Genomic DNA, 20,557 nt, shown 5'->3' with positions numbered 1-20,557 from the left:
ACAGGTGCGACAGCAAACTACCAGTGTCTAAAATCGACCGGTTCAGTATATGCAGAGTTCTGAAAGTAATAGGCAATAGATTTAGATTTGTGAATAGCCAGGCCAGATAGTGTTTGGAATTGCAGAAACACCGCAGTAAGGTGGTCTTGGGGCCCCAGAGATTGTTGAGATAAAGTATGTCATCTGCGTAGGCAGAGAGAATATGGGTGGTGGTCCCGAGCTTGATACCCCGGTTACCCGCAACTGCTCTGATCTTAATGGCAAGTGGTTCTAACGCCAGCGCAAACAGTACGGGCGATAATGGGCATCCCTGTCTCGTTCCTCTGGCGACTGGGTAGGGTCGAGAAATATGAGCACCCTTCCGGGCTCGGGCAATGGGGTCCATGTATAGCAGACGGATCCATTCAATGTATTTCAGTGGAATGCCAAATAGAGAGAGGGCACGGAGCATGTAATCTCAACGGAGGGTATCAAAGGACTGTCGCAGGTCCCACGAAATGCAGCCTGCCATAGTATTTTCAGTAGGTATTGATGTTATTGTCTGGTGTAGACGCTTTATGTTTAGAGAAGTGCTTCTCCTTGGAACAAAGCCGCACTGATCAATGTGGATCAATCGCGGTAGGTACTGTTGTAATCTGCGGGCCAATAGTTTACTGAGGATTTTATAATCCATATTCAGTAAGGAAAGTGGTCGATATCCCGTCATATCTTTAGGGTCTCTGCCAGGCTTTTGTAGTTAGGTTACTAACGCCTGCCTTGTAGTGAGGGGCAGGGAGCCTATTTATAATGCGGCATGATACAACTTTTCTAGTTTTGGGGCCAGTTGTGAGGAGGAGGTCTCGTAAAATTCCATGGGGAGGCCATCAAGGCCTGGGGTTATGTCAAAGATATCGATGACCAAAATATTGAGAATGTAAATGCAAATAGGGATGTATGTCGTTACAACGCACACTTTTACAACGCATGCACTTACAACGCATTTTTTACAACGCAACATCCACTACAACGCATTCCAAGACATAGCATGACACTACAACGCATGTTTAAAAACTACCTTTACAACGCATTCCATTACATCGCATACTACCTTTACAACGCATACCATTACAACACATAATATTAAATTGCATTTAAGGTAAGTATTGGATAGTATAGGGGTAAAAATTACTATTCTAACTCCAGGGGGTGCAACAGTAGGGTAAGTGTGGATTGCGTTGTAATGGTATGCGTTGTAAAGGTAGTATGCGATGTAATGGAATGCGTTGTAAAGGTAGTTTTTAAACATGCGTTGTAGTGTCATGCTATGTAATGGAATGCGTTGTAGTGGATGTTGCGTTGTAAAAATTTCGTTGTAAGTGTAGTGCGTTGTAACAGTTGCGTTGTAAAGGTTGTTCACCTGCAAATAGGTATGTATAGATTTACTATTCTTAACTCCACATCTATGAATATATATATTGTCATGGTACACATATGTGGAGTTATGTATAGTAAATATTTGCTTACCTATAGAATATTACCTTCACAATATTTTTGTCCTCGATATTCTTGACACGGTATTTAGCCCCACAATATTTTTGGTTCAGATATTCTGTCTAAACACTGCTCTCCATCATTTTTGTGGGGCCAAAGGTTCTTCAATGTATATAAATGTATTTCATCTGTTGCGTTACACCTCAGTTTGGGACTAAAGGATCACCCCACTGCGTGCAGCTTGAGGTTGAGTTTACATCAAAGGTCTGCACGGTGGCAACACTTGCATGACCAATCAAATAAGAATCTGGTATCAAAACGTTTCCCGGGCAGCACTTTCCTCTCAGTAGAACTGCTCTCGAATACCCAATGTGAATTACCTTTAGAGCCTGCATGGGAAAGGTGCCCCCAGAATATTAATGACAGAATATCATAGTACAGAAATATCGAATGCAATATCAAAAACGAAATATCAAAAGGAAAGAATAGGCTTTCTTTACCTAACTCCACATATATGTACCTTGACGATATATATATCTTCAAGGTGTGTTGTTGTTGAGATAGGAATAGTACATTTATTACCTCCTCTATATGCAGCTACCTTTTGATATTTTATCCACAAGATTGACAAATTCGTATATCATGATATTTCTATGTTCAATTTTCAGTTGAACAATCCCTGGGAAACAAAACCTGCCCCAGGAAAAATGTTTAAGTCCGTCCCACAAAGTACAGTGAGAGTGAGTTTGATCCTCTAGATAGGTTTGGGGGGCGGAGCGGAGGTTTCTTTTAAACTCACAGAAGATTGTTAGAAAAAATGGATCCAAATGGTGCAAATGACAGCATACATGTTCAACTATATCACTTTAAGGTTCGCTGGGGGGTACCCGTGTTCCCATTCAACACTAACACCTCTCAGTTACCAGCCTGCTGGGAAATGCAAGAATGCCCAAATGGCTAGTTAGGCAATGAGGTCTTCTGGGAACTGCAAGACGTGCGAATCAGTGAATCGATGTGTGACTGAGGGAAAAGCTCCTTCGTCTGGACAGTCAGGTGCACAGTGAGCCGGTGCTGAGACCCAAAAATGGACGAACATCTACTAAAACTCAACAAGAAGTTCTCTATATTTTTTATGAAAAACCAGCTAATATTCAAGAAAATCTCTTTTACAATGGCATACTGACCTACAGCCCAGCTGCACCTGCGAAAAACCTCAATTGTGATACATTAACAATGACCAAGACACTAACAAAGATGGAACTCCCCACCCAGCCACTGAACCAGAGGTAATGAGGCACAGCATCATTTCCAAAATCACAGCTGGCAGACTAAATTTTGTCAGACAGACAAGAGCACAGATGTGCGATGTGAGCTGATGACCAGGAGGATAATGCAAACAATGAGTTGGAAGAGATTATCATGGGGGGAGGGGGTAGTTTCTGGGCCCCGGGGTACTGATGCAGAACACTGGGCAGAGCCTTCCATTGATCACACCATGACCTGGGAGGAACGAAATTGCCCCCACCCACTCAAACTAAATCAAGCGCCACCCTTCCAAGTCCTTTCTATGTGTGTCTGACAAATAGCCATTTATGCCTTAGAAGGATCATACAAATTACAGTCTCGGGTGAAGAGTCTACTCACAGTCAATATGATCCATGTCAACTACTCAAGAAGTTGCTGTGCGTTTTAAGTTCCTTTTTATTTGGGTGTTGGTTTTTGTCCAAGAAATGTGGTGTCTTTGTTTGATAGCAGAACATGGATTAAATTCTCTGGATATTGAGGAATGTGGTGCTATTTTTTTAAAAGGTGTAATCACAAAGTAGGGAAACGAGGGATTTTTATTTTCAAGAAATAAACAAGGATTGGCAAAGTCAATAAGTCTGCCCTACACTGGTGCAAGTCCGTTTTTTTATTGTAAGCATACTCCCCAAAAACAAAAATAGGAAACCTGCTGCTACTTAAATGTGGCCACAATATTCTTACAGACTTTTTAAATTATATATAATAATAATACTAATTCACTGATGTGGCTGCTTTACTGGTGATTTTGATAAACAAACACACATTTCAGATGTGCAATTAATGGGACATTGGTTCTTGAGGGGCTGAATGGAGATAATTAAGATAGAACTGTGAGTGGAAGCTACAATTGGGGAAATTGGTACAGGTAGCACAATGTGGGTCAATTAAAGCTGATCCGGGAATACTTGTACTACAAAGGTGGAGGAAATTTCAGGCCGGAATTTGGTAGGACACCAGTCCTAAAATCTTTAAAGCAGCAGATGATCTGGTATTAGCCAGTATAGCTTAATGCCAGCCATTGGCACTCAGGAAACTTTGTTGCTGTAGACATGGAGACCTGGGGCATTCTGTTGATTCTACGTTCAAAGACAAGGTGCTGATAAAAACACCTGCTGCAAGGAGGATGGGAAGCATGGGAGGTGTAAAAGGTATAAGAGGAACAATTATGACAACTCCCGAGTGTGGGAGTAAGCAAAGAAAACAAGCCTACAGTACATGGAGCGGGAATGACCACTCAAAGAGGCAAGACACATTCTCTCAGCGCCATGTTGGAACCTAGAGCCTCAAGCATACGTTGTAGATTGGAATATTGATTAATGAATATTGTGATACCTTAACATGATAGCCAAAATATCAAAAACAAAAAAATCAAGAGGAAGTGACACAGGGAATAATCGATTTATTATTAGGCCTGAGCAGAGTATCGCGATGTGGAACTCTGCGAAGTGACCAAAAACCTCTGCCGCCCTACACGGAGTTCCACAAGTGCCAGAGTGCCTTATGTCGCACTGTTCAAGCTGATTTTTAGTTCCAGGCGTTTGTCTTGTGCTGGAAAATCAGAACGAATGGCACCATGCACAACACAAGAGGGCACTGCTTCTTTCTGCCGCTCGAGTAGATTTGCTACTCGAGCGGCAGCTGCCTCAATGCGAACGGATGGTTTCTCAGCTCGTACAGTCGCGACCATCCACGACTGCCCGCTTTGAGAAATCTCGGTGGGAGGTGGTCTAACGTTGGATTTTCCTTGCTCGCCAACTTATAGATGGGAAGCAAGAAAAAAACTCCTCATAGCGCCAAAAACTCTGCAATCTCCACGAATGGAGCAGAGTTTATCGCCCAGGCCTACTTATTATCTGTAACTCCACATCTATGTACCTTGATGAAGTATATATTGTCAAAGTACATATATGTGGAATTAGGTATAGAAAAGCTATACATACTTATCTGTCTATATTTTTGTCCTCGATATTTTGGCTATGATATTAAGGTATAATAATATTCCCTACTCTATATTCTGGACCCTCACCCAAACATGTTGGTTCCAGTCTGTGTTCATGCACCCTCCTGTATACGAAGCATGGAAAGTGTTGAGTACTGTGGTGACCTCAATGGAGTTGCCTGGAGGGGAGGGATGAGTGGACCTTTTCTCTAGCTGTACAAAAGGCACTACACCAACTATTTCAAATTGGTTCAGCTACCAACCAGAGGTCACCCTTTGCTCGCCAAGGTGGTTGGTCCTTGAGATGTTAAACGGGGCAACACTTGGGGTACTTGGCCTAATCGAACCTAATGAATGGCAGCTGGGAGGTTTTGGGTTAGTGACCATGAAGCAAAAAAAGCTGGTAGTGAATCAAAAAGAAAATTTTAAAAGTCACAGGACGGTAAACCCATGACAGAAGCACTGGACTTTTTCCCTCACAATCTTTTCCAACTACACTTTGTCACAACTTATACCTGCCTGTAGCTGAACTCTCCAAGCCACATCTCACATACCCTAGTCCTTGTTTACCGCACTTTGAGCCCATCCTGCCCATGTTCAGCAACACAGTCCTAGTCTATACAGCCTTTTTACGGTCTTACCGGGATCGCCGCCTTCCCTATATCACCATTTCTCATAATTCACCTCAGCTCTAGGGCACCCTCTGCCCACCTTTGTATCCTTCTCTTGTGTATGGCGCTCCATGGATTTATAGCTAGGTTTATGCTACTTATTAATTTGAGATATCGTGCATCCTGTGCCCACCTTTCAATGCTGCTCTCAAGTTAACCGCTTCATTGATTTGTAGCTAGGTTTTTGTTACTTATGTATCTATGTATTTATTTATCTGGGATATTAATCCAGCACAAGCGTTGCCATGCAGGTGGCAGTCTTTTCCTTAAAGCTATACAAGTTGTATTGAGTCCGAGTTCTTCGCTGAGGTGTTTCTAGATCCTGGGTGCTTAGCAGGAGAGGGCCCGAGGAAGAGTTATTGGCTGTTTAGTCTTTGGAATTACCAGTCAGAGGCTGGATCTGCTTCTAGTATCTTCCACTACTCTCATGGGGTGGAGTTTATGTTGCAGGTAGTTGGAAAGGCCGAGGTGAATGGCTGTGGGTGATGCTGGCCATTTTGGTTTTTATTATAGCTTTGCGGGGAAGCCAGTTTTTGTTATCCGATTTTTGGCACCTTGGATCAGGTGTGCTGCCACATGGAGAATAACTTTACGTGGGACAAAGGAGTTTTTGGGGAGAACCGCTAACAGACCATTGCCACCTTCAAGGTGTGATACAACTAGGTCTTACACCCATATTCTGAACCCAAGAGGGAGGGAAAGTAGATCTTAGTTTGCTGGGGAAGACTTGTAAGGAGGCAGTTTTTACAACTTTTCATATGTAATTAGGGGGCATTTTTGGACAATGGTAAAGCTAAGAAACTTTGCATATGTGACCAAAGTGGGGGGAAGGGCACAGAGGAAAGGAGATGAAGACAGAGTTCCATAGATGGAGGCGGCTCTTTAGATTACATGAGACAAGACTGTTTTTGCTGTGTTTCGTTTTGGAAAGAGTTTCTAGGCTTGCCCGGGAAGGCTCTGTTTGTGTTAAGTCTGATGATGCTGGATATTCTCAGGTAAAGTTGAGTATCATTAGTATACTGATTTATCCTAATTGTAGTTTCGTGGCTCATTGTGCCAAAGGGATCTATCTAGACATAGATAATGGAATAAGATTGATATATAAGCTCCATGTAGATACAGAATACATTATTCTGTGTTATCTCTGGGATAGGTGTTCTGTTGAAAACCTGAATCTGTGAGCTACCTGTAACCTGGGAGATAGCGCAGCTGTCTGAAGCTGGAGTCTGCACTATCAATATAATGTTGATGATAGTGCTGCTGTCTCAGGATACGCTTGTGACATCTGTGCAACCAGAAGTGGGCTGATTTTGCTGCCTGAGGCCTAATATGTGAGTTCTCTGTGGCTCGATGGATATCTCTGCTGTCTGTGACCTTATCCTGTAAGCTCATTCATACCGATCTAGCGTGTCAGAGCACTTTACATCACACATAAACAATACACAGATATTAAATCATACGTGTGTAAATCAATCTATAGGAAATGTTACATAAAACAATGAGGATTACACGGTGAAGGAATCGCGTAATCCTTATTAGCAGGCAGTATATTTTAAGTGTTGGGTCTGAAGAAGCACAAATTTTGAATTTAATACATACCACAGTGGTTGCAGTTGGCTTTACTAATAAGAATGTATTTCTATCCAAACCAACCCTTTTTAGCAACATTAAGGCAACGAAAGACTGAGAAAAAACATAACGTTCTAATTTATACAATCCAGTTTGCATGCAGCTCTTCAGCTCTTTTGACAGTTCATAGGTCATTGTGCTCTATTAGGATTGTAACATATTGGCTGAAAGTAACACAAGCATTTGCAATGCGATAGGTCTCGCATTTGCAAGAGTTTAAGTATTGGCATTGTAAATGACAATGCCTTTTATTTATCTGTGTTGATAATTAACACATAAATAAAAGGCATTGTCATTTACAATGCCAATAGCTCAAACTCTTGTAAATACGAAACCTTGGCCGCCATTATCCCGGGTCTGCTTGGAAAGCAAAAGCGTGCATGGCACGCTGAATATTGCAGGAAAGTACGTCATTCCTGCAGTAGGAGAAACGCATTAAAGAAAATAGTGCTTACAGAGTAAATAAGGCATACCGTGTAACAATAGAAGTATAAGGGCCAGTCCTCATGGGAGGTTACAAATGAATACAAGGCAGTACGAAGGAGGGACTAATAAGCCTATTAATGAATCAGAAGCCAGCATTTACAAAGGACAATGACACAAGCCAATGAAAAATATGGGTAGAGAGTGGGCAAAGCTTCAAGTCCCTACTCGAATACAGCATGTCTCCCAGAGCAGCGCATGCGCTGCCTAGGCTCGACCTAAAAAGGATCTCTGTGACAAGAACAGTAACCCACTAGCCAGCGACGGCCCGTATAGGGCGTGTTACCGGGGCGGTGACGTGGGGCAGAGGAGGGGCAGGGTGGGGGGTTGCAAAATGTGGCATACGGCCGATTGCAGGTAAGTTACGAAAAAAATAAAGAAAACAAATTTTGTTGCGCGAGCTGCTTCGCACTTGGCGATGCTGCGCGCGCAACGAAATTAGTTTTTTTTTCTTTTCGTAATTTACCTGCAATCGGCCGTATGCCGCATTTTGCAACCCCCCACCCTGCCCCTCCTCTGCACCACGTCACCGCCCCGGTAACACGCCCTATAAGGGCCGTGGCTGCCGCTAGCCATTTAAAAGAATTTATGTGGCCTGCATGGTACACCTTCCTAGCAGCAGGTATTTTAACACTTTGCACTACCTTATGAGTCAAACTTGCCACTAGAAAAAACTCAACTATTTCCTGCAGGAACATTCATCACCAGCGCATTTTCACATGTTTATTGTTCCCTGAAACCTGCTTGACACAAAAGAATTGCTTAAATCCAAAAACACATTCTGCAAAGTTATTTCTCATCACAGAGTGCCCTCCCCTCCCCCCCCCCCCCCCATTCGGCAGGTGAAGCTACGCGGGCCGTGCCGGCCCCCGGCCTGTTAAGTCTGTGAGAGAAGCAGCGGTGAAATTGTCGTGGTGGTGCTTCGTTGCCGTTTATAGTTTCTACATAATTCTAAGCTCTGCTCTTGTTTGATATCTTAAACTTACTGCTTTGAAAATGCTGCTCCTTCCAGAGTTTTATTAAAATGAGGTGCAGTCAGGTAACGCCCCGCCCCACACGCCGACCCAAGACGCTCTGCCCCTGCTCTATCATCATGCGTTCAAGGGCACGCTGTGACATGCCCTCGGAGTCGGAGCCCTAGAGCCCAGCTTCGTGTTCTGTGCAGGAGGCGAAGGCCTCGCTCCAGCAGTAGCCGGCTGATGCCCCACGAGGATGGGGGAAGAAGCAGTGGCTGCAGCCGGGCAGCAATCTCCCGTCATGCACTGCGTCTTTCGCACCTGGCGGTGCTGATAAATCCCATGATCTGCGCTCAGCATCCGGAAGGGTCTGCATTATTGATGAGATGAGCCCAGCTCCCCGCGTGCAACCTTCAGCAAGGCCCGTCCACACACCTCTCCGGTCTCTGGGCCTCCAGGGGGCGACGACGGGGACTTTGGGGTCCGGGACTGCAAGAGGCCGGGGACTCCTAACAGGTTGAAAGAACAGATAGTTATTTCCAGAAGCTATGGCGTTTGTTTGAAGAGGATCCGGCTGCGTCTAGACCGATTAAATCTCAGTGGGAAAGAGAGCAGAGACGTTTTATCGCCTCAGCTGCAGTTGAAGAGGTTAACGCGAGACTCCGAGAATAAAGGATACACCTCCTGCCGGAGGAGCGCGCGCCTGGAAGGATGGTCCGCCCCCGCCCACAGGATTAGTCTGCGGGGAGAGCGCGATGGGGACTTTGGGGGAGGGATCGAAAGACAAGGAAGCGCGAGTTCGGCACCCCAACAGACTAAAGGATTCATTGACCCAGGGAGGAAATGGTTTTACAGTAACAACGGATTAATATCCCAGAAGGTGAACGTGGGTTTCAGTCGAGACAGGTCTAGTGCCCGGATTAGGCCATCTCACAACCTGAAGGATTCATCTCCCTGTCCTGGTGACGTTCTCCACAAACTTAACTCACAGTATAATGCCAGACACTATATCCGGATTAACGGCCTACCTTGCATTACCGAAAACTTTCTCCCTGAAAGGGATCATTGCAATTACAATACACTTCCTCCAGAAGTGCGGATTCAACTTCCTGTAAACGAAGCTAGCTTTGGAAGAAAGATTCATCTTCCACTGCAGGGTACATTCTCAAAATTGGGTCCCAGCTAGCCATGAAGGGGCAACAGCTCGCGAATTATTACCCATCCTCCAGTGAATGCCACATTCTCTTCAAATTGGGGGCCAGTCCCTGTAATAGAAACTATCTTAGGGAAAAGGATTCATCTTCCAATCGAGACAACCCTCTCTAGGACTGGGGATTTCGCTTCCAACAATGAAAGCGGCCCAAGGATGAATGTACGGGGGACTCGTCTATCAGTAGTAGAAACAACGGGGTCCACGAATGACGGCTTTGCCCCCAGAAAAGTAACTCATCTCTAGAGGAAAGATTCATCTCCCAGCAAAGGAGTGTTTGAAAAATATGATTTTAAGGAGTTGCAGGGATTCGAGTGGATGGGTTGGTGAGCTTTTTATAGTTGGGTGGGTGGAGGGAGGGGGTATTTTGAAGTAAGGGGAGTTAAAATGAGCCTAAAGCATGTCTGATGGAGTTTAGGGAAGTTTTGGGAAGGACTGTAGATCAGGTAAATCTACAGAGAGACTTTGGCACTCAGTCCAGGAGGCAGGTGTGCCAAGCGCTGTTAACATGTGACATGTTGACATTCAGAATAGGAAAGACCAGTTATTCATAAGGTGGCCATTTTGGTTCTGAACTGTAATTTAAGGGCTGTGAATGCAGCGTTGGCCCATTCATTGAAGCAGGAGGCCTCTTCCCCTTCAAGGTTGGACATGTAATGTCATGAGCTGGGCTTTAAGAGAGCCGGGTCCCTTGGGTCTTAGACCCAGTGGTAATTGAAAATGGACATTAAAAGGGTCCCTATTGGGCCCTATATCATTGACCTTAACCTTGCTGCTAAAACCACTGATCAATTTCTGAGCAATGACTGTAATAAACATTGAGATAATCCAAGTCAGCGGTTTAGTTCCTGTTTCTAGTGCACGTTTTACCTAATATTGCATTAAATAAGAATGCTAGCTATTTCCAGGATGTTGTTTTATGTTTTTTTTTCCATGTAGCATATTTCTCTTGTATAGGGCTTTATCTTAACCACCTAACAATCATTGACAAAGTCAATGGTTCTTTCTGATTTTAGGTGTATGGCAGTTGTTGTGTCATATATCTGGATGCAATAACAGAAAGGTCATAGAAGCACCAAAATACCGGTTGGGTGGCAAACTACAGGAATCACAGACATTTAGTTTATGTGTTTAGGTGACACCCTTAATAACATTGGCCGTGCACCTTTTAGAGAACCCCCCCCCCCCCCACCCTGCATTTCTAATCCCACTTATAGACCTGATCGTGAGTGCACATCAGTGAGTGTGATGATACTTGACCTAATATAGAGTTTAGAGTTTTGGGTCACAAACGTGACGGCTATGACGTCCACCATATTTCAAGTGCCATTGGATATAATCGGGACACTGGAGTTATGTGTCAGGTGAGAGCCAAATTACGCAGCAGGCTTGACTACAATTTCTGACAATAAAATGTAAATTATGCGGTGTAATGCACTTCATTTTGTAATAGTACTACCTCATTATTTTTTCATTTTTTATACATATGAGCACTATTAGGGCAAATGTTTCACCTCATCATTAACAGTTTGACATCCAAATACAGCAATAAGCAATAGAAAGGTGACCAGTCAACCTTTGCGCTGGTCCTGCATTTTTGTTAACTTTTCAGGCAGTTAAGCTTGAATCATTTGTTTGTTAAAACCTGCAAATTATGCAGCAGATTGTGTATTATGTGGCAAATACGGCAACATATTAATTATGTTGAAAACACACCAACTGCAAAATCACATATTTTTGTGCTTGCAGTAAGGCAGACAGGACATCTCTCAAATTTGTGACAGAGTGCTCATCTGCTAAACTCTAAATCAAGCCTTTTCTTAAGTTGAAAACTACCTTTCCAAGGTTCATAGTGTGTTTTTGTAGCTATGGTGTTATATATGAAAATAGTTGAGGCTTTATAAAAGAAAGCTTACTAATTCCTTTCCCAGTGCAAGGCACATTCTCCTGAAATAAAGAGGCAACCTCCAAGAGCGCACCTGCATATTTCTATGATACATCTCTAACAGGGTAAATAAATGGAGTCTAATATTACTGATGATTTCAGGGAAAATCAATATGATTCACTCCCCGCCTCCCTACAAGGGGCAGGGTTTGTCCACTCCACGCATCAATGGGAACAATGATCCAGCAAGGGAACATCGGGTCGTCCAATTATTCAGATGAAGGAGTGAAGGTGGGGGTTTGCTGGGTGAGGGGAGGGGAGAGGCAGATGGGACAAAGAGACGCCTTTCAAAGGAAAAGCAATGGCCTGTTTGAGAGATCGAACTGTGGCACCCCATTCTTTTTCATGGGGATTTCAAGACCTGCTAACGGGTTTCCATTTATGTTACTGATATGAACACATAAAACACAGGAAACAGTGCGCTTTGCTTGATAAGGCAGGTATTTGTTAGGTCTTGTTTTCGCCAACGTGTCAGTCATGATTGCCAGGCCAATATCCATGCAGATTAAAAGGAATGAGGTTTCCCTCAATAGATGTAGATGTGCACGTTTTCGCTGAAAATCTAATGTTCTGGCTGTGTTTGTGTATCATATGTTGCTGCTTATACTGCTAAACCTTTGCAGGCATCCAAGAATTAATGCAGATTTATTGGTTAAATAAATGTCGAAATATGGATTTTTCAATTTAATTTTTTACAGGGCTCAGCATTTTTTTTTAAAAAAATCAACATGCTGGGGACAATGCTGAATCTGGATAAATAGAGATGGGATGCTAAAACCCCCCATAAACGGTGCACCCCAATCATAAGTAGCTTGAGTGTCTGTGTGGCCTACTCACCAGAGCACAGTGGTTAAAGGGGGTGAGTAGCTCTGCAGTCTTCTCTCCAAGACATAGTGAGCATGCAACGTGGGGGCTTCCATGGCCGACCCTCCCAGACATGGCGGTCACGCACCATGAGTAACTCTGCTGCCTAATCTCCAGAAAACTGTCCACAAAACGTGAACATCTCTGCAGAGTACCCTCTAGGGCAAAGTAGTCATGCAGCATGAGCGTCTCTGTGCCTACTCTTTAGGACTCGGTGGTGATGTGGCATGAATGCTTCTGCATGTACTCTTTAGGTCACAGTGGTCATGTGGCATCAGTCCCTCTGCACCTACTCTTTCGGACACTGGTCATGTGATATAAATGCCTGTGTAGCGTAGCCTACTCTTCAGGACATGACGGTCACATGTCACGAGTCTCTCTACAGCCTATTCTCCAGGGCATGGTGCGAGTACCTCTGTGGCCTACTGTCCAAGACTCAGCAGTCACACAGCATGTATGCCTCTATGCTTACTCTTTAGAGCAAAGTGATCATATGGCATGAGTGTCTCTGTGCCTACTCCTCAGGACAAAGGGGTCACATGGCATGAGTATCTGTGCCTACTCTTCAGGACAAAGGGGTCACATGGCATGAGCGTCTGACAAAGGGGTCACATGGCATGAGTGTCTCTGTGCCTACACTTCGGGACGCAGTGGTGATGTGGCATGAGAGCCCCTGCATCTACTCTTCAGGACACAGTGGCCATGTAGCATGAAAGGCCCTCGTCAGCAGCAGGTTGGAGTACGGAAACGCCCTCTACGCTGGAGCCTCGTCCAAACTCCTGAAACGACTTCAACGCATTCAGAACGCCTCCGCACGCCTGATCCTCGACATCCCTCGCCACAGCCACATCACACCCCACCTGAAAGACCTGCACTGGCCCCCGTCAACAAGAGGATAACCTTCAAGCTCCTCACCCGTGCACACAAGGCACTCCACAACACAGGACCAGCGTACCTCAACAGCCGACTCAGCTTCCACACCCCCACCCACCAGCTTCGCTCCACCGACCTCGCCACAGTTCCCCGCATCCGAAGAGCGACTTCCGGCAGCAGATCGTTCCCCCACCTCGCAGCCAAGACTTGGAACACCCTGCCCATCCCCTACGACAGAACCAAGACCTGCTGACTTTCAGAAGACTCCTCAAGACCTGGCTCTTCGAGCAGTAGCAGCTTCCCCCCTCCCCCCAGCGCCTTGAGACCCTCATGGGTAAGTAGTGCGCTTTACAAATGTATTGATTGATTGATTGAAAGCTTATGCAGAGTACTCCTGTTTCAGGTACTTCTGCGGCCTTTTGCTGGATACACAAGATACAGCAGTCGCAAAACATGAGTAAATGTGCGTCTAGTCTTTGAGACACAGTGTGTGACATGGAGTGCATGCTTCTGCTGCCTACTCTTACCTTGGTGCCGAAACTGGATTGCAACAAAGTTGTATTTCTCCCCTCTGAAAAGTAACTGGATAGTACTGAGATGAAGTGCTTCTTTAAATGTCAAAAACTTTAACAAAAACACCTTTAATAGAGTGCTAATTCACTCACCAAAGAGTGAAAACACGGATTACAGACAACAGTAATAGTCAATGAGTGGAGTTCATTCTCTCAACTTCAAAAGGGAGCTGTCTGCAGCAGATGCCACAACCCACCGAGCGAGCTGCCGTAGTCCCCTCCTGTTCATTTGAAAATCCAAACCCAATTTCCAGGTCTCAGAAGATCCAATCAGGTGCCTCGATAAGTATTCAAAAACCGCGATAAGTATTTAAAGATCAGATGACAATCCATGTGGCTACCACAGCAAGATTTGCTTAAAAATAAAAAATAAACACTTCCAAGATTGGAAATAGCAAGGCCCTATTTGACGAATTTAATATGGTCAGGCGCATTAAATGGATTGGTCAGTCCTATAAGTCTTTTCCAGGGGATTGTGTTGTGTTAAGTTTTAAGTCTCCTGCTCTAGTTAAATACATACTGGAAGTAGCCCATCACCTTCCCCCAGCTCCTAACTCAATTAAGATCCTTCCACTGGGTTTTTTTTATAGGCCAGGCTTTATACAACCCTTACGGGATAACTGTAATTTTCCAACATTTCCCGTTAGGTTAGATAAGCCTATTGCGTCCTTTAATCGCTTTGAAATTCTTTCTACATTGGAGGATAATGATTGACATATGGATGGTTCCTTACACATCTCAGTGCCTGCTCCAGGGTTGATGGGTCCGATTTGTCATCTGAGCCAGGATATTACCATTAAGTCACCCTCCCCTAAAGATTGCTCCTGTTTGATTAATTCATCTGGTCTTAATTTGTTACCATCTGTTGAAACGATTGTCCCCCAGTCTGTCCCAGGTCAAACAGCTGGAACCAGGGCTGAAAAGTCTTTACTAAAAATGGGCTCCTGGAACATTGCAGGGCTGGGGTCAAGGCTTGATATTCCTGATTGGGCCGATTTTGTTGATGAGTTTGGAATATGGGCATTTCAGGAGACCTGGGCATTGTCTCCCCACTTTCGTACAGGGTTCCTGAACTTCCACAAACCTGCTGGCAAGAGTCACAGAGGCAGACCCATGGGGGGCTTAACCACCTGGGTCCGGCAATGTGAAGGTGTCACCGTGACAGAGGTTCCAATTGATAGTCCCGATATTCTGATTATCAGGGTTAAATCCCGTAGCGGCCTCATCCTCCTTATTATTAATATCTATGTAAGAGGTCTCCCGGGAGGCAAATGCTCTCCCACATGCCATCTATTGGAAAATTATTTAGAGACCGCTCCTATGCTCACCAATAAGATTGTGGCTGGTGACTTTAATGTCTGTTTCGAGCCTTTGGGGGTCGACGATGGGGACTTCACCGAGGAAGAAGACTCAACTTGGGGTGTTCCCATGTTGGAGTTGGAACCAGTAAGCAAATGGTCTCATGCTGCCCTTTTTATGAAGGGCTTATGTTTAAATCAGGGTATGAGAGCAGTCAATGGTTGAACTAAATCCGATAGGATGGGGAAGATGACATTTGACAATGGGAGATCAGGGAGCCGAATTGACTACATATTAGTCGGTTTGGATTTGTGGCCGCTCATAGACGACATGGTGGTAGTAAGTAGAGTCGAGAGCGACCACAACCCCCTTGCACTGTGTATCAAGGATAACAGCTTTGCAGTCTCCCCCTCCCCCTCGGATGGTTGTTCCCCTATAGATGTCATCCTTACCAATGATCTCAGAAGGGTGAGATGGCCGAAAATTGCCACTTGTGAATTTTCACGAGCGGCCATTAGAAAATTAATTAACAGCACCCTGGCCTCACTTAATCAAATGGAATCTCAATATCTGATCAAGGATAACATCCGGGACACCCATAACAAACTCTTTGCTGAGCTTAAAGCCTTTTTTGTGAAAAGTCCTCCTGCCACTGGCAGGGGTAAAGAGTTGAGGCCATGTACGTGGTACAACAAGGATTGTAGACTGGCCCAAAGTGCTCTGAAAGAGGCCATTAAATCTGGCTCTCTTTCTACCATCCAAAAATGTAGACTTGCTTACAAAACCGCCCAATTTAAGGCCAAGCAAAACTGGGATGAAGATCGTTGGAGGGATTTATATCAAGCATGCCACAATCGTAACATGGTCCAATTTTGGCATCTCCTTAAATGGGGTAATTCCCCCTCAGATATCCGCCCCTCTAATCAAGTAGAACCTCAGCAGTGGGTAGCGTATTTTGAGGAACAGTTTAAGGTTGGTAATTCGTTGGACAAGCAGATCTTCTGTCCCCCAGGTGTTGAAAACACATTAAAATTCTCCCCTGGTGAAGTTAAGCTAGTCTTACGATCAATCAAGAGTGCCAAAGCTCCAGGACCAGACTGTATCCCTGCCGATTTATTTATTCAGGAGCAAGATGCATGGATCCCTTATCTGACCCTGCTGGCTAATGCCCTTGCGGGTGGTGCTGCTGTCCCTGATTCGTGGCTCGGGGCAGAGATATTGCCGATCTATAAGAAAGGCGATCGCTCTGCCCCGGGCAATTATAGACCTATTAGTTTAATAGACGCAGTACAAAAAATTATAGCCCGACTCGTTCTGGGTCGCATCCAAATCTGGATGTCCGATTCGGATGTGTTGTCTCCTCTTCAGGCAGGGTTTCGATCACACACTGGGACCCTGGACCAAGTATTCAGGGTAGTACTTCTGTACTGGAAGGTTGTTTTTCTGGGGGGAGGCAAGCTGTATGCGGCTTTCGTAGACCTAAGGTCTGCGTTTGACCTGGTGCCGAGGGACAAGTTATGGAAAGTACTCTTGGATATGGGCATGCCAAAAGAACTGGTTTCTTTTCTTGTCACCATTCACAAAAATACGTATGCCCGTGTCCGTTGGGGTAAACCCGGGGAGCTGACTGATAGATTCAAAGTATCCAAAGGTGTCCGACAAGGGTGCGTACTCGCTCCCACCTTGTTTTCATTATTTATCAATGGGGTTGTAGACTACTTCTTAAACAGCCCTACTGATGCACCTACCTTGGCAGGAATGAAGATTCCCCTGCTCATGTTCGCGGATGACACTCTTTTGGTCTCGAAGACGAGACAGGGTCTGCAGCTGGCCCTGTCTCGCTTCGAGACCTTTTGCCGTGAGCATGAGCTGGAGATAAACGTTGGGAAGACCAAGTTTATGGTGTTTCGTGGGCCCCGGCGGGTTAAGGCGGAGGTATGTCTGGGTGGTGTCAACTTATCCCAAACGGCAGTGTTTACTTATCTTGGGGTCACTTTTAGCGAGACATGCAGCTGGTTTCACCAGCTGGATCTCCTCGCTCTCAAGCATGCTCAATTGGGAGGAGCTTTGCTGAAAGAGCACAAACACTCATTAACAAAACCAATAGCTCCTCTCATGAAGATTTATGACTCCAAGATTTTACCTGCAATTCTATATGGAGCCGAAATTTGGGGTTTCAATAACTTGTCTAAGCTGATGACCGCCCAGAATAAATTCCTCCGGTCAGCTATCGGGCTTCCCCAATCCACCCCGCGTATCCCCCTACTATATGATCTGGGAATTCAGCCTATAGAGGACCGGGCAGGGTATAGACCCCTGGCGTTTTGGCGCCGTCTGTGGACGACACCAGAACTAACTAACTATGCAAAAGCCCTCTTGGAGATCAAAGGGTTAGAGGGGTCGCATAGGATTCCCTGGTTGTCTAGCATCAAAACTCTGTTGTCTGATCTCGGGATGCGTAACCTATGGGCTAACCCCGATACTGAAGTTTTCCCGGCAAAAAAGGTCCTTAAGGATGCGTACTGGAGCTATATTTAGAACAGGAGATGTGCTTCCTCTATAGGTCCCACGATGACTGTTACTTTCCTAGTTTTTAAGGACGAGCCTGTCTACGAAAACTACTGGGATACTATTCTGAAGTTTCTCGATCGCAAACTGTATCACCAGTTCAGAGTGGGTGCCCTACCACTGCGAGGACTCACCAAAAGTTGGAGTCCTCTTGGTAGTGACAAATGCCCCTTTTGTCCAGACATGACGGAAACTATGGATCACTTCCTTTTTTGTTGCCCAATTTACCACCTCCCTAGACGTATCTGGCTTCGACCTGCCTGCAGATTAATGAGTACCCGCTCTGCACAGGTTGCTAGTAGAATCTTGAAAACAGATACCTCAAAACCTATAGTAATTGGTGTTGCAAAATGTATCAGTTGGGCATGGATCCTTAGGGCTAGGAAACTTAAATCGTGAACTGCGTTGTTAGCTGTCATAAACTAGTATTCTCTTTGGTCCCTGGGCTAAAAGGCGCGTCCCTATTTGCACTTTATTGGATTTTTTTAACTTGCAGTGATTATTTTTAATGTATTATTTTATGTAATATTTTAAAGGTTTTAGAGTCTGTTTTGTATTGTATATGAATTGTACTGTAGTCGAAATTTTATATGTGTAGAATGTCTTTTATGATGTGAATCGAATAAAGACTATTTTGACTGACTGACTGACACTTCCAAGTTACAATCAAATGACCCATACACTCTTTCTGTGTTTCATTCTGCAAAGAAAGTCCCTCTTCTCTACGGGAATCATGCAGGTGGTCAGGAAATCATGAAAATTAGCCGTAAAAAAAAACAAACGAAATTAAAAGTGTACGCTTTGTCTCCAACAGTAATGTTTTTCCAGCCAGTATATACAGTGCTTCATTTGTCAAAGAATAGGTGTCAGGGCACACATTTTTCTAAGAAGCCCCTCCCCTGTGCCAAATGTCTGGGTTGCCGAATACTAAGGTTATCTAGTCTTTAGCTCACCTCATGCCTCTTTCATCCCGCACTACGCTCTCCTGCCTTTATATCACACTCTTTGCCATCTCTGCTTTCTCCTGTTGCCAGTGTTTTTCTATCCTTTTCTTCCATTCCTCCATCCTCCCCTCTTTCCTGCTTTCCTCGCTCTTGCTGTGGTTCAAATTCTGATGATTAAAAAGAAGTACCGGTCCCAGAAAGATGAGCGCCGGGGGACCCCACCTGAAACCACCGGCTCAAATTAAGCACTGGTTATACAGGGTCATCAGGGTGTGAGGTAAACACTTGCTTCTGAGAAATGTAATGATCTGCTGGTCATGAGTTACAGCCCCGGCAAGACTAACTCAGCCGTTCATCCTTCCGAAATCATTAAATAGAGTAGCATTACATTGAGTAAGAAGAACAACTGATATGTACAGCGCTTAGACATAGCAGAAGCGCAGCATGAAGCGCTATCTGAAAACAAGTAATCATTACTATTCCCTGCTTCTGCTTCTCTCATGCACTTCGCATTTTTCTGCAAGCAGACCCCAACTTGAGCACGGACAAATACGTTCTATGAGCGATGTTTTTTCAGCAAACCACAAAAAATAAATGTTAAATAAATAGAAAACGATACTGCAAAGTGTCTGCCTCTCTAACGCAGCAGGATTAAAACTCCAGGAAACAGTTTAGCACGGGAAACGGCGCATTAGAGTTATTTATTTATTTAATAAAAGCGCCACAACATCGTTGCAGAAGACTATTAGAAACAAGACCAACCACTGGGGTCTTTGTTTGGGTGACAGCTGAGGGGCCATCCCCCTCAATTGTCCAGAGAATGGCCCTTTCTTCCTCTTGCACCGCACTCCGTTGCTTTACACCCAGGTTTCCAGTAGACATTTTTATACCGAACAACGAGCATCTTACGTATACACATGCCGCATAACTCACATCACAAACAGCAGCGTTTTTGTTTTTCATAAAATATGGTATTATTTCCCCACACCAGGAAAGCTGTAAGGTCGGTTGGTTATGCTGTGGCATGAACATGTGATTGCAAATTGAAGAATGACTTTTGCAACAGTCACTCAACCCACAGAGCTAACTGCAAGGACAAAGCAGCGCACCAGTGTGACCAGAGCAGCATAGCCTCATTAATTGGTCGAAACGATTTTACCCCTTAGCTCCTACTGCATGCTTTTGAGAATTTATTTGGACCACTTTTCTGACTTGCCAAAACAATGACATTGGCTACTGTCATCCAATGTGCCGCCCGCCGCTTACCTACAGTCTCCACGCCGCAGTCAGTCACTTACTTCGGGATGTGTCAGACACAGCGGGAGGAGGCCCGCCGCCTCCCTCTGGGCCCGCGAACCGGGATACAGTATCCCGCAATCTGTGCCGGAGGCTCCACCAATCCCCTGCGTCCTCTGCAGGATCCCGGCGCAGCCACAGACGCCCCGGCCCGTACCCCTGGCCAGCCGCCGCACCACCCTTCTCCCGTTCGCCGGCTCTCCCCGGCTCCGTCTGAGAGTTCTGCCCGCTGTCGCGGGATGGTTTAATCACCGGGTTTGTATTCATTACGCTCTGTGCCGTAATTATACAACTCGCTCGCTATCCCCTGCCGTCCCCTCCCTCCAGCAGCAGCCGTCGCCCTGGCAACCGGATTAGCGATTCTGCAAGCACTGGAGCTGTACACACTGAGCCACGCCAGGTGGGGGCATACATTTTGGGGGTGCGATGGGAAGCGGACTTCCCTTGACAAAAGCATGAACAAAAAAATATTGAACAGGCTCAAAGAACGCACCCCAGAGAAGTATAAATAAATTAGCCCCATATTCCCACAC

At 45.1% G+C, this 20,557-nt stretch overlaps 1 protein-coding gene across 4 annotated transcripts in view; it reads right to left on the bottom strand.

Moving 5' to 3' along the window:
* Positions 1-20,557, bottom strand: part of RAP1GAP (RAP1 GTPase activating protein) — a 1,002,066-nt gene that overhangs the window by 435,651 nt on the left and 545,858 nt on the right. Inside the window, exon 1 of one of the 4 annotated variants that reach the window (XM_085608999.1) lies at positions 19,995-20,281. The exons of 2 other annotated variants lie outside the window; for them this stretch is intronic. The gene's annotated coding sequence lies outside the window, so the exon portion shown is untranslated. Of the gene's footprint in view, positions 1-19,994; positions 20,282-20,557 lie in introns of those variants that run through there. One more of the 4 variants, XM_085608998.1, reaches the window with a different exon arrangement.

Source organism: Triturus cristatus, chromosome 1_2, assembly GCF_964204655.1.
Source record: "Triturus cristatus chromosome 1_2, aTriCri1.1, whole genome shotgun sequence".
Lineage (NCBI taxonomy): Eukaryota > Metazoa > Chordata > Amphibia > Caudata > Salamandridae > Triturus > Triturus cristatus.
The sequence above is the reverse complement of the archived record's forward strand: the minus strand, read 5'-3'. Positions and strand labels throughout refer to the sequence as shown.